The following is a 12854-nucleotide window of genomic DNA, read 5'->3' on the forward strand; positions in this document are numbered from 1 at the left end:
ACACTGCTCTGAGAACAACATGCGTCAGCCAGAATTGAACCAGGGCACCGGAAACATCACCATGATAGTCAACAGTATTGCACTAGCCATGCGCGCCACAGATGTGTATACTAACACATGCACTGTGTGGGCTTTTCTCTCTTTGATTTGGAGCAGCATTTTGAAAAGAAACTGTGAGCAGAGACATGGTTTGAACTCATAACCTGGTGGTCATGAGGCTGAAGCTTAACTCATTGAGCTACAGAGCTACTTGTGCACTTTGGTTTTCTTTGTTGATGCCATTCACATATCAAGTTGAAAGTTGCCACCTGTAGGAAACGAGCATAAGGACCAAAGCTCAGGGAGTAAGGCTGATGGTTGGTGATCACAAGGGGTTGTGAGTTCAAGTCCCAACCTTCACACTAACTTTTATTAATCCCATTTTTTCTTTTCTTTTAGTCTTTAGGCAATACATTGAATTTGATTTGATCTTCTCCCCATTCTTTTTTCGATATATTTGTGTTCTGCAGTTTCATTTAAAGAGATATGGCAACAGGAACAGTTAATCTGTGGTAATATAGGGAGGCATCTATTGCCTTAATCCAAACAAAATACCTTCACTGAAGGGCACAAAACATAATACATGGCCTGTGGTGTATATAGTTTTTATATGGAGGACCAGCTGCTAAGTCCCTGTTTCTAGCTCTTTTTGAGGTCAGTTACAGTAAACAAAGACAAACAGAAAACAAGAAAACAGGACATGGGTCACACCATGCCTACCATAGCTGAATAAGCCCATACAACACAACAAGATAACATATAAAGTTGCATTTAACTAATTCATTGAACGAAGGAATTCTTTCCTAAAGGAACAAAAGTGCTCCCAGTCCTCCCTCTTCCTTGTGGGCGTGGCTTGGTGCTAGGCACTCTTTGAAGCATCCTGATAACAGAGAAACACAAGAATAAAAGATAGAAAAATTAGTTCAACATAATGTTCCTTCATTCTACCTCATCTCCTTCTTCCTCTTCAGGCATCCCCACATGCTGCCCAGTGCTTTGTTAGAAGATGACGTCATGATAATGGACCCGTTCAGAAAACAGTGACTCATACAACACTCTAATGTTTATTACATCAGATTGACGTCCCACACACACAGACCTAAACACGAAGCGTTACCATGGAGATTGGACTTCAGCTCCACAGGATCGAGCGATGAATTCACTTGGAAATACCAAAACTTGATAAATGCAGCAAACATCCAGAAATCTGATGTGGAAACATTTAAAACAACACACACTCACACACACGTAGACAAACAGTCACACATACTCACCTCACATGAAGGTAAAGACCTGATGCATAACGAAGAAACAGGAAGATGGAGAGATTAAAGTACGGCGTGGCGCCTCCTCCACGGCAGGTTCAGGAAGAGTTACCAGAGCTTCATTGCTTTTCTACAATCCGCCGTGTGAATGTAAATATTTAGATGGTCCCTCCCCCTTCTTTGGTTTGCATCCCTCAACTCGCTCCACTTTGGTTGTAATACAAATAAAGAATTCATTAAAAAAATCCCATAAATCGCAACAGTTGTACAACAAGGATGTGAAATGACAATCCATCATAAAATTCATCTTTAAACTATTGACAAATAGTATACACAATACTTTGGGACCAACTGATAGAAGTTTGATTATAAATAAATAAAACCTGCATCAATTTAGTGTCACATGAACAATATCTGCATGGAATCTTATTTATTATTATTATTGTTTTATAAACTACAATAATCCATTTAAAAATTCCTTTTTTTTCATATTTCTCACTAACACATGAATTACGTCTTGTATGCAACTTAGTTTCTCACCACAAAGGGGAGGACTTGGTGTCAGCGGTCAAAGCAACTTTCATCTCTACGCTGTATCGTATCAAAGGTATTTAGAGGACTGTACACTTATATAACACACATTTAAGACAGCAACCGTCTGAAGTAATTTTGACAATTTTGACCAAATTCCAATTCATTTAAAAGCCCATATCTTGGACAAGGAGGAAGCAAAAGAGCTTAAAAATCCACACACAGTCTCTCGTGGGCACAAGGATTCATTGGCATGAGTTTGTAGAAAATTTTAATTTTGGTCATTTTTTTCCGAAGAGGAAAGGGGGGACCCTTATCCAATTTGACGTTTTCTGCTCAGGCCATATCTTGGCCTAGGAAACACACAAAAAGCCCCACATTCACAAACAACATCCCCATGGCACCAGGATTCTTTGGTGCAAGTTTGGAGTAATTTTGACAATTTTGACCAAATTCCAATGTCTTCAAAAGCCCATATCTTGGACAAGGAAGAAGCTAGAGAGCTTAAAAAAACCCACACAGCGTCTGGGGGGCATGAGGATTCATTGGCATGAGTTTGAAGAATATTTTAATTTTGGTCATTTTTTCAGAGGAGGTAAGGGGTGACCCTTATCCAATTTGACATTATTTTGGATTGGCCATATCTTGGCCTAGGAAACACACAAAAAGCCCCAAATTCACACACAACATCCCCATGGCACCAGGATTCTTTCGGCAAGTTAAGAGTAATTTTGACAATTTTGACCAAATTCCAATTCCTTTAAAAGCCCATATCTTGGGCATGGAAGAAGCTGAGGTCTCAAAAAATCCACTCACAGCATCTGGGGGGCATGAGGATTCATTGGTATGAGTTTGTAGAAAATTTTAATTTTGGTCATTTTTCCAGAGGAGGTAAGGGGGGACCCTTATCGAATTTGACTTTTTCTGGATGGGCCATATCTTGGCCTAGGAAACACACAAAAAGCCCCAAATTCACACACAACATCCCCAGGGCACCAGAATTCTTTCGTGGAAGTTTGGAGTAATTTTGACAATTTTGACCAAATTCCAATGTCTTCAAAAGCCCATATCTTGGACAAGGAAGAAGCTAGAGAGCTTAAAAAAACCCACACAGCGTCTGGGGGGCATGAGGATTCATTGGCATGAGTTTGAAGAATATTTTAATTTTGGTCATTTTTTCAGAGGAGGTAAGGGGTGACCCTTCTCCAATTTGACATTATTTTGGATTGGCCATATCTTGGCCTAGGAAACACACAAAAAGCCCCAAATTCACACACAACATCCCCATGGCACCAGGATTCTTTCAGCAAGTTTGGAGTAATTTTGACAATTTTGACCAAATTCCAATTCCTTTAAAAGCCCATATCTTGGGCATGGAAGAAGCTAGAGATCTCAAAAAATCCACTCACAGCCTCTGGGGGGCATGAGGATTCATTGGTATGAGTTTGAAGAAAATTACAATTTTGGTCATTTTTCCAGAGGAGGTAAGGGGGGACCCTTATCCAATTTGACTTTTTCTGGATGGGCCATATCTTGGCCTAGGAAACACACAAAAAGCCCCAAATTCACACACAACATCCCCAGGGCACCAGAATTCTTTCGTGGAAGTTTGGAGTAATTTTGACAATTTTGCCCTTATTCCAATTACTTTTAAAGCCGATATCATGGACAAGGAAGAGAACTAGAGAGCTCAAAAAAACCATACACAGCCTCCGGGGGGTAACGGGGATTCATTGGCATGAGTTTGAAGCAAATATTTATTTTGGTCATTTCTTCGGAGGAGGTAAGGGGGGACCCTTATCCAATTTGACTTTTTTTGGGATAGGCCATATCTTCTCTGGATGGGTCATATCTTGGCCTAGGAAACACACAAAAATTCCAAAATTCACACAATACATCACCATGGCAGCAGGATTCTTTGATGCAAGTTTGGAGTAATTTTGACAATTTTGACCGAATTCCAATTCGTTTAAAAGCCCATATCTTGGACAAGGAAAAGCTAGAGAGCTCAAAAAATCCACAAACAGCCTCTGGGGGGACACGGGGATTCATTGGCATGAGTTTGAAGAAAATTTTAATTTTGGTCATTTTTTTCAGAGGAGGTAAGGGGGGACACTTATCCACTTTGACTTTTTTTTGGGATAGTCCATATCTTGGCCTAGGAAACACACAAAAAGCCCCACATTCACACACAACATCCCCATGGCACCAGAATTCTTTTGTGCAAGTTTGGAGTAATTTTGACAAATTTGACCAAATTCCAATTCCTTTGAAAGAAGCTAGAGAGCTTAAAAAATCCACACAGCCTCTGGGGAGGCACAGGGATTCATTGGCATGAGTTTGAAGAAACTTTTAATTTTTGTCATTTTTTCAGAGGAGGTAAGGGGGGACCCTTATCCAATTTGACTTTTTTTGGATGGGCCATATCTTGGCCTAGGAAACACACAAAAAGCCCCAAATTCACACACAACATCCCCATGGCACCAGGATTCGTTGATGCAAGTTTGGAGTAATTTTGACAATTTTGACTGAATTCCAATTCCTTTAATAGCCCATATCTTGGACAAGGAAAAGCTAGAGAGCTCAAAAAATCCACAAACAGCCTCTGGGGGGGGGCACGGGGATTTATTGGCATGAGTTTGAAGAAAATTTTAATTTTGGTCATTTTTTTCAGAGGAGGTAAGGGGGGACACTTATCGAATTTGACGTTTGCTGCTCAGACCATATCTTGGCTTAGTAAAAACACAAACAGCCCCAAATTCACACACAACATCCCGATGGCACAAGGATTCTTTGGTGCAAATTTGCAGTAATTTTGACATATTTGGCCAAATTCCAATTCCTTTAAAAGCCCATATCTTGGACAAGGAAGAAGCTAGAGAGCTTTAAAAAAAATAAACACACAGCCTCTGGGGGGCACGAGGATTTGTTGGCATGAGTTTGAAGAATATTTTAATTTGGTCAATTTTTCAGAGGAGTTAAGGGGGGGCCATTATCCAATTTGTTGTTTTCTGGATGGGCCATATCTTGGCCTAGGAAACACACAAAAGGCCCCAAATTCACACACAACATCCCCATGTCACCAGGATTCTTTGGTGCAAGTTTGGAGTAATTTTGACAATTTTGACTAAATTCCAATGTCTTTAATAGCCCATATCTTGGACAAGGAAGAAGCTAGAGAGCTTTAAAAAATCTACACAGCCTCTGGGGGGCATGAGGATTCATTGGCATGAGTTTGAGAGAATTTTTAATTTTGGTCATTTTTTCAGAGGAGGTAAGGGGGGACCCTTATTCAATTTGACATTATTTTGGATTGGCCATATCTTGGCCTGGGAAACAAACAAAAAGCCCCAAATTGACACACAACATCCCCATGTCACCAGGATTCTTTGGTGCAAGTTTGGAGTAATTTTGACAATTTTGACTAAATTCCAATGTCTTTAATAGCCCATATCTTGGACAAGGAAGAAGCTAGAGAGCTTTAAAAAATCTACACAGCCTCTGGGGGGCATGAGGATTCATTGGCATGAGTTTGAGAGAATTTTTAATTTTGGTCATTTTTTCAGAGGAGGTAAGGGGGGACCCTTATTCAATTTGACATTATTTTGGATTGGCCATATCTTGGCCTGGGAAACAAACAAAAAGCCCCAAATTGACACACAACATCCCCATGGCACCAGGATTCTTTCTGCAAGTTTGGAGTAAATTTGACAATTTTGACCGAATTCCAATTCCTTTAAAAGAAGCTAGAGAGCTTAAACAATCCACACACAGCCTTTGGGGGGGAAAGAGAATTCATTGGCATGAGTTTGAAGAAAATTTTAAATTTGGTCATTATTCCAATTCCTTTAAAAGCCCATATTTTGGGCATGGAAGAAGCTAGAGAGCTCAAAAAATCCACTCACAGCATCTGGGGGGCATGAGGATTCATTGGTGTGAGTTTGAAGAAAATTAATTTTGGTCATTTTTCCAGAGGAGGTAAGGGGGGACACTTATCCAATTTGACTTTTTTTGGATGGGCCATATCTTGGCCTAGGGAACACACAAAAAGCCCCAAATTCACACACAACATCCCCAGGGCACCAGAATTCTTTCGTGGAAGTTTGGAGTAATTTTGACAATTTTGCCCTTACTCCAATTCCTTTTAAAGCCCATATCATGGACAAGGAAGAGAACTAGAGAGCTCAAAAAAAGCATACACAGCCTCCGGGGGGTAACGGCGATTCATTGGCATGAGTTTGAAGCAAATATTTATTTTGGTCATTTCTTCAGAGGAGGTAAGGGGGGACCCTTATCCAATTTGACTTTTTTTTTGGATTGGCCATATCTTGGACAAGGAAGAAGCTAGAGGGCTAAGAAAAATCCACAAACAGCCTCTGGGGGGCACGGGGATTCATTGGCATGAGTTTGAAGAAAATTTAAATTTTGGTAATTTTTTTCAGAGGAGGTAAGTGGGGACCCTTATCCAATTCGACTTTTTTTTGGATGGGCCATATCTTGGCCTAGGAAACAAACAAAAAGCCCCAAATTCACACAAAACATCCCGATGGCACTAGGATTCGTTGGTGCAAATTTGCAGTAATTTTGACAATTTTGACCAAATTCCAATATCTTCAAAAAAACATATCTTGGACAAGGAAGAAGCTAGAGAGCTTAAAAAATCCACACACAGCCTTTGGGGGGCTCGATTATTCATTGGCATGAGTTTGAAGAAAATTTCAAATTTGGTCATTTTTTCAGAAGAGGGAATTGGGAACCCTTATCCAATTTGACTTTTTTTTGGATGGGCCATATCTTGGCCTAGGAAACACACAAACAGCCCCAAATTCACACACAAAATCCCCATGGCACCAGAATTCCTCTGTGCAAGTTTGGAGTAATTTTGACAATTTTGACAAAATTACAATTCCTTTAAAAGAAGCTAGAGAGCTCAAAAAATCCACACAGCCTCTGGGGAGGCACAGGGATTCATCGGCATGAGTTTGAAGAAAATTAAAATTTTGGTCATTTTTTCAGAGGAGGTAAGGGGGGACCCTTATCCAATTTAACTTTTTTTTGGATGGGTCATATCTTGGCCTAGGAAACACACAAAAAGCCCCAAATTCACACAAAACATCCCAATGGCACCAGGATTCTTTGTTGCAAGTTTGGAATAATTTTGACAATTTTGACCAAAATCCAATTCCTTTAAAAGCCCATATCTTGGACAAGGAAAAATTAGAGAGCTCAAAAAATCCACACAGCCTCTGGGGAGGCACAGGGATTCATTGGCATGAGTTTGAAGAAAATTTTAATTTTGGTCATTTTTTCAGAGGAGGTAAGGGGGGACCCTTATCCAATTCGACTTTTTTTTGGATGGGCCATATCTTGGCCTAGGAAACAAACAAACAGCCCTAAATTCACACAAAACATCCCGATGGCACTAGGATTCTTTGGTGCAAATTTGCAGTCATTTGACAATTTTGACCAACTTCCAATGTCTTCCATAGCCCGTATCTTGGACAAGGAAGAAGCTAGAGAGCTTAAAAAATACACACACAGCCTCCGGGGGGTAACGGGGATTCATTGGCATGAGTTTGAAGAAAATTTAAATTTTGGTCATTTTTTCAGAGGAGGTAAGGGGGGACCCTTATCCAATTTGCCTTTTTTTTGGATGGGCCATATCTTGGCCTAGGAAACACACAAAAAGCCCCAAATTCACACAAAACATCCCGATGGCACCAGGATTCTTTGTTGCAAGTTTGGAATAATTTTGACAATTTTGACCAAAATCCAATTCCTTTAAAAGCCCATATCTTGGACAAGGAAAAGCTAGAGAGCTCAAAAAATCCACACAGCCTCTGGGGAGGCACAGGGATTCATTGGCATGAGTTTGAAGAAAATTTTAATTGTGGTCATTTTTTTCAGAGGAGGTAAGGGGGGACCCTTATCCAATTCGACTTTTTTTTGGATGGGCCATATCTTGGCCTAGGAAACAAACAAAAAGCCCCAAATTCACACAAAACATCCCGATGGCACTAGGATTCTTTGGTGCAAATTTGCAGTCATTTTGACAATTTTGACCAAATTCCAATGTCTTCCATAGCCCATATCTTGGACAAGGAAGAAGCTAGAGAGCTCAAAAAATACACACACAGCCTCCGGGGGGTAACGGGGATTCATTGGCATGAGTTTGAAGAAAATTTAAATTTTGGTCATTTTTTCAGAGGAGGTAAGGGGGGACCCTTATCCAATTTGCCTTTTTTTTGGATGGGCCATATCTTGGCCTAGGAAACACACAAAAAGCCCCAAATTCACACACAACATCTCCATGGCAACATGATTCTTTGTTGCAAGTTTGGAGTAATTTTGACAATTTTGACCAAATTCCAATTCTTTTAAAAGCCCATATCTTGGACAAGGAAGAAGCTAGAGAGCTTAAAAAATACACACACAGCCTCAGGGGGCACGAGGATTCATCAGCATGAGTTCAAGGGAAATTTAATTTTTGGTCATTTTGTCAGAGGAGGTAAGGGGGGACCCTTATCCAATTTGTTGTTATCTGGATGGGCCATATCTTGGCCTAGGAAACACACAAATAGCCCAAAATTCACACACAACATCCCCATGGCACCAGGATTCTTTGGTGCAAGTTTGGAGTACTTTTGACAATTTTGACAAAATTCCAATTCCTTTAAAAACCCATATCTTGGACATGGAAGAAGCTAGAGAGCTTTAAAAAAAATCCACACACAGCCTCTGGGTGGCATGAGGATTCATTGGCATGAGTTTGATGAAAATTTAAATTTTGGTCATTTTTTCAGAGGAGGTAAGGGGGGACCCTTATCCAATTTGATGTTTTCTGGACGGGTCATATCTTGGCCTACGAAACACACATAAAAGCCAAAAATTCACACACAACATCCCCATGGCACTAGGATTCTTTGGTGCAAGTTTGGAGTTATTTTGACAATTTTGACCAAATTCCAATATCTTCAAAAAACCATATCTTGGACAAGGAAGAAGCTAGAGAGCTTAAAAAAATCCACACACAGCCTTTGGGGGGCTCGGTTATTCATTGGCATGAGTTTGAAGAAAATTTTAATTTTGGTCATTTTTTTCAGAGGAGGTAAGGGGGGACCCTTATCCAATTCGACTTTTTTTTGGATGAGCCATATCTTGGCCTAGGAAACAAACAAACAGCCCCAAATTCACACAAAACATCCCGATGGCACTAGGATTCTTTGGTGCAAATTTGCAGTCATTTGACAATTTTGACCAACTTCCAATGTCTTCCATAGCCCGTATCTTGGACAAGGAAGAAGCTAGAGAGCTTAAAAAATACACACACAGCCTCCGGGGGGTAACGGGGATTCATTGGCATGAGTTTGAAGAAAATTTAAATTTTGGTCATTTTTTCAGAGGAGGTAAGGGGGGACCCTTATCCAATTTGCCTTTTTTTTGGATGGGCCATATCTTGGCCTAGGAAACACACAAAAAGCCCCAAATTCACACAAAACATCCCGATGGCACCAGGATTCTTTGTTGCAAGTTTGGAATAATTTTGACAATTTTGACCAAAATCCAATTCCTTTAAAAGCCCATATCTTGGACAAGGAAAAGCTAGAGAGCTCAAAAAATCCACACAGCCTCTGGGGAGGCACAGGGATTCATTGGCATGAGTTTGAAGAAAATTTTAATTGTGGTCATTTTTTTCAGAGGAGGTAAGGGGGGACCCTTATCCAATTCGACTTTTTTTTGGATGGGCCATATCTTGGCCTAGGAAACAAACAAAAAGCCCCAAATTCACACAAAACATCCCGATGGCACTAGGATTCTTTGGTGCAAATTTGCAGTCATTTTGACAATTTTGACCAAATTCCAATGTCTTCCATAGCCCATATCTTGGACAAGGAAGAAGCTAGAGAGCTCAAAAAATACACACACAGCCTCCGGGGGGTAACGGGGATTCATTGGCATGAGTTTGAAGAAAATTTAAATTTTGGTCATTTTTTCAGAGGAGGTAAGGGGGGACCCTTATCCAATTTGCCTTTTTTTTGGATGGGCCATATCTTGGCCTAGGAAACACACAAAAAGCCCCAAATTCACACACAACATCTCCATGGCAACATGATTCTTTGTTGCAAGTTTGGAGTAATTTTGACAATTTTGACCAAATTCCAATTCTTTTAAAAGCCCATATCTTGGACAAGGAAGAAGCTAGAGAGCTTAAAAAATACACACACAGCCTCAGGGGGCACGAGGATTCATCAGCATGAGTTCAAGGGAAATTTAATTTTTGGTCATTTTGTCAGAGGAGGTAAGGGGGGACCCTTATCCAATTTGTTGTTATCTGGATGGGCCATATCTTGGCCTAGGAAACACACAAATAGCCCAAAATTCACACACAACATCCCCATGGCACCAGGATTCTTTGGTGCAAGTTTGGAGTACTTTTGACAATTTTGACAAAATTCCAATTCCTTTAAAAACCCATATCTTGGACATGGAAGAAGCTAGAGAGCTTTAAAAAAAATCCACACACAGCCTCTGGGTGGCATGAGGATTCATTGGCATGAGTTTGATGAAAATTTAAATTTTGGTCATTTTTTCAGAGGAGGTAAGGGGGGACCCTTATCCAATTTGATGTTTTCTGGACGGGTCATATCTTGGCCTACGAAACACACATAAAAGCCAAAAATTCACACACAACATCCCCATGGCACTAGGATTCTTTGGTGCAAGTTTGGAGTTATTTTGACAATTTTGACAAATTTCCAATTCCTTTAAAAGCCCATATCTTGGACAAGTAAAAAGCTAGAGAGCTTAAAAAATGCACACACAGCCTCCGGGGGAAATAAGGATTCATTGGCATGAGTTTGAAGAAAATTTTAATTTTGGTCATTTTTTCAGAGGAGGTAAGGGGGGGCCCTTATCCAATTCGTTGTTTTCTGGATGGGCCATATCTTGGCCTAGGAAACACACAAAAAGCCCAAAATTCACACACAACATCCCCATGGCACCAGGATTCTTTGGTGCAAGTTTGGAGTAATTTTGACCGAATTCCAATTCCTTTTAAAGCTCATATCTTGGACAAGGAAGAAGCTACAGAGCTTTAAGAATCCACAAACAGCCTATAGGGGGGCACAGGAATTCATTGGCATGAGTTTGAAGAAAATTTTAATTTTGGTCATTTTTTCAGAGGAGGTAAGGGGGGACCCTTATCCAATTTGATGTTTTCTGGACGGGTCATATCTTGGCCTACGAAACATACATAAGAGCCAAAAATTCACACACAACATCCCCATGGCACTAGGATTCTTTGGTGCAAGTTTGGGGTTATTTTGACAATTTTGACAAATTTCCAATTCCTTTAAAAGCCCATATCTTGGACAAGTAAAAAGCTAGAGAGCTTAAAAAATGCACACACAGCCTCCGGGGGAAATAAGGATTCATTGGCATGAGTTTGAAGAAAATTTTAATTTTGGTCATTTTTTCAGAGGAGGTAAGGGGGGACCCTTATCCACTTTGACTTTTTTTTGGATGGGCCATATCTTTGCCTAGGAAACACACAAAAAGCCCAAAATTCACACACAACATCCCCATGGCACCAGGATTCTTTGGTGCAAGTTTGGAGTAATTTTGACAATTTTGACAAAATTACAATTCCTTTAAAAGAAGCTAGAGAGCTCAAAAAATCCACACAGCCTCTGGGGAGGCACAGGGATTCATTGGTATGAGTTTGAAGAAAATTTAAATTTTGGTCATTTTTTCAGAGGAGGTAAGGGGGGACCCTTATTCAATTTGACTTTTTTTTGGATGGGCCATATCTTTGCCTAGGAAACACACAAAAAGCCCAAAATCCACACACAACATCCCCATGGCACCAGGATTCTTTGGTGCAAGTTTGGAGTAATTTTGACAATTTTGACAAAATTACAATACCTTTAAAAGAAGCTAGAGAGCTTAAAAAATCCACACACAGCCTCTGGGGGGTAACGGGGATTCATTGGCATGAGTTTGAAGAAAATTTAAATTTTGGTCTTTTTTTCAGAGGAGGTAAGGGGGGACCCTTATCCAATTTGATGTTTTCTGGACGGGTCATATCTTGGCCTACGAAACATACATAAAAGCCAAAAATTCACACACAACATCCCCATGGCACTAGGATTCTTTGGTGCAAGTTTGGAGTTATTTTGACAATTTTGACAAATTTCCAATTCCTTTAAAAGCCCATATCTTGGACAAGTAAAAAGCTAGAGAGCTTAAAAAATGCACACACAGCCTCCGGGGGAAATAAGGATTCATTGGCATGAGTTTGAAGAAAATTTTAATTTTGGTCATTTTTTCAGAGGAGGTAAGGGGGGACCCTTATCCACTTTGACTTTTTTTTGGATGGGCCATATCTTTGCCTAGGAAACACACAAAAAGCCCAAAATTCACACACAACATCCCCATGGCACCAGGATTCTTTGGTGCAAGTTTGGAGTAATTTTGACAATTTTGACAAAATTACAATTCCTTTAAAAGGAGCTAGAGAGCTCAAAAAATCCACACAGCCTCTGGGGAGGCACAGGGATTCATTGGTATGAGTTTGAAGAAAATTTAAATTTTGGTCATTTTTTCAGAGGAGGTAAGGGGGGACCCTTATTCAATTTGCCTTTTTTTTGGATGGGCCATATCTTTGCCTAGGAAACACACAAAAAGCCCAAAATCCACACACAACATCCCCATGGCACCAGGATTCTTTGGTGCAAGTTTGGAGTAATTTTGACAATTTTGACAAAATTACAATACCTTTAAAAGAAGCTAGAGAGCTTAAAAAATCCACACACAGCCTCTGGGGGGTAACGGGGATTCATTGGCATGAGTTTGAAGAAAATTTAAATTTTGGTCTTTTTTTCAGAGGAGGTAAGTGGGGACCCTTATCCACTCAAACTTTTTTTTGGATGGGCAATATCTTGGCCTAGGAAATTCACAAAAAGCCCCAAATCCACACACAACATCCCCATGGCACCAGGATTCTTTGGTGCAAGTTTG

This window comes from Genypterus blacodes, unplaced genomic scaffold (assembly GCF_046128005.1).
Source record: "Genypterus blacodes isolate CSIRO-AG114 ecotype Tasmania unplaced genomic scaffold, CSIRO-AGI_Gbla_v1 ptg000044l_1, whole genome shotgun sequence".
NCBI classification, from domain to species: Eukaryota; Metazoa; Chordata; class Actinopteri; order Ophidiiformes; family Ophidiidae; genus Genypterus; species Genypterus blacodes.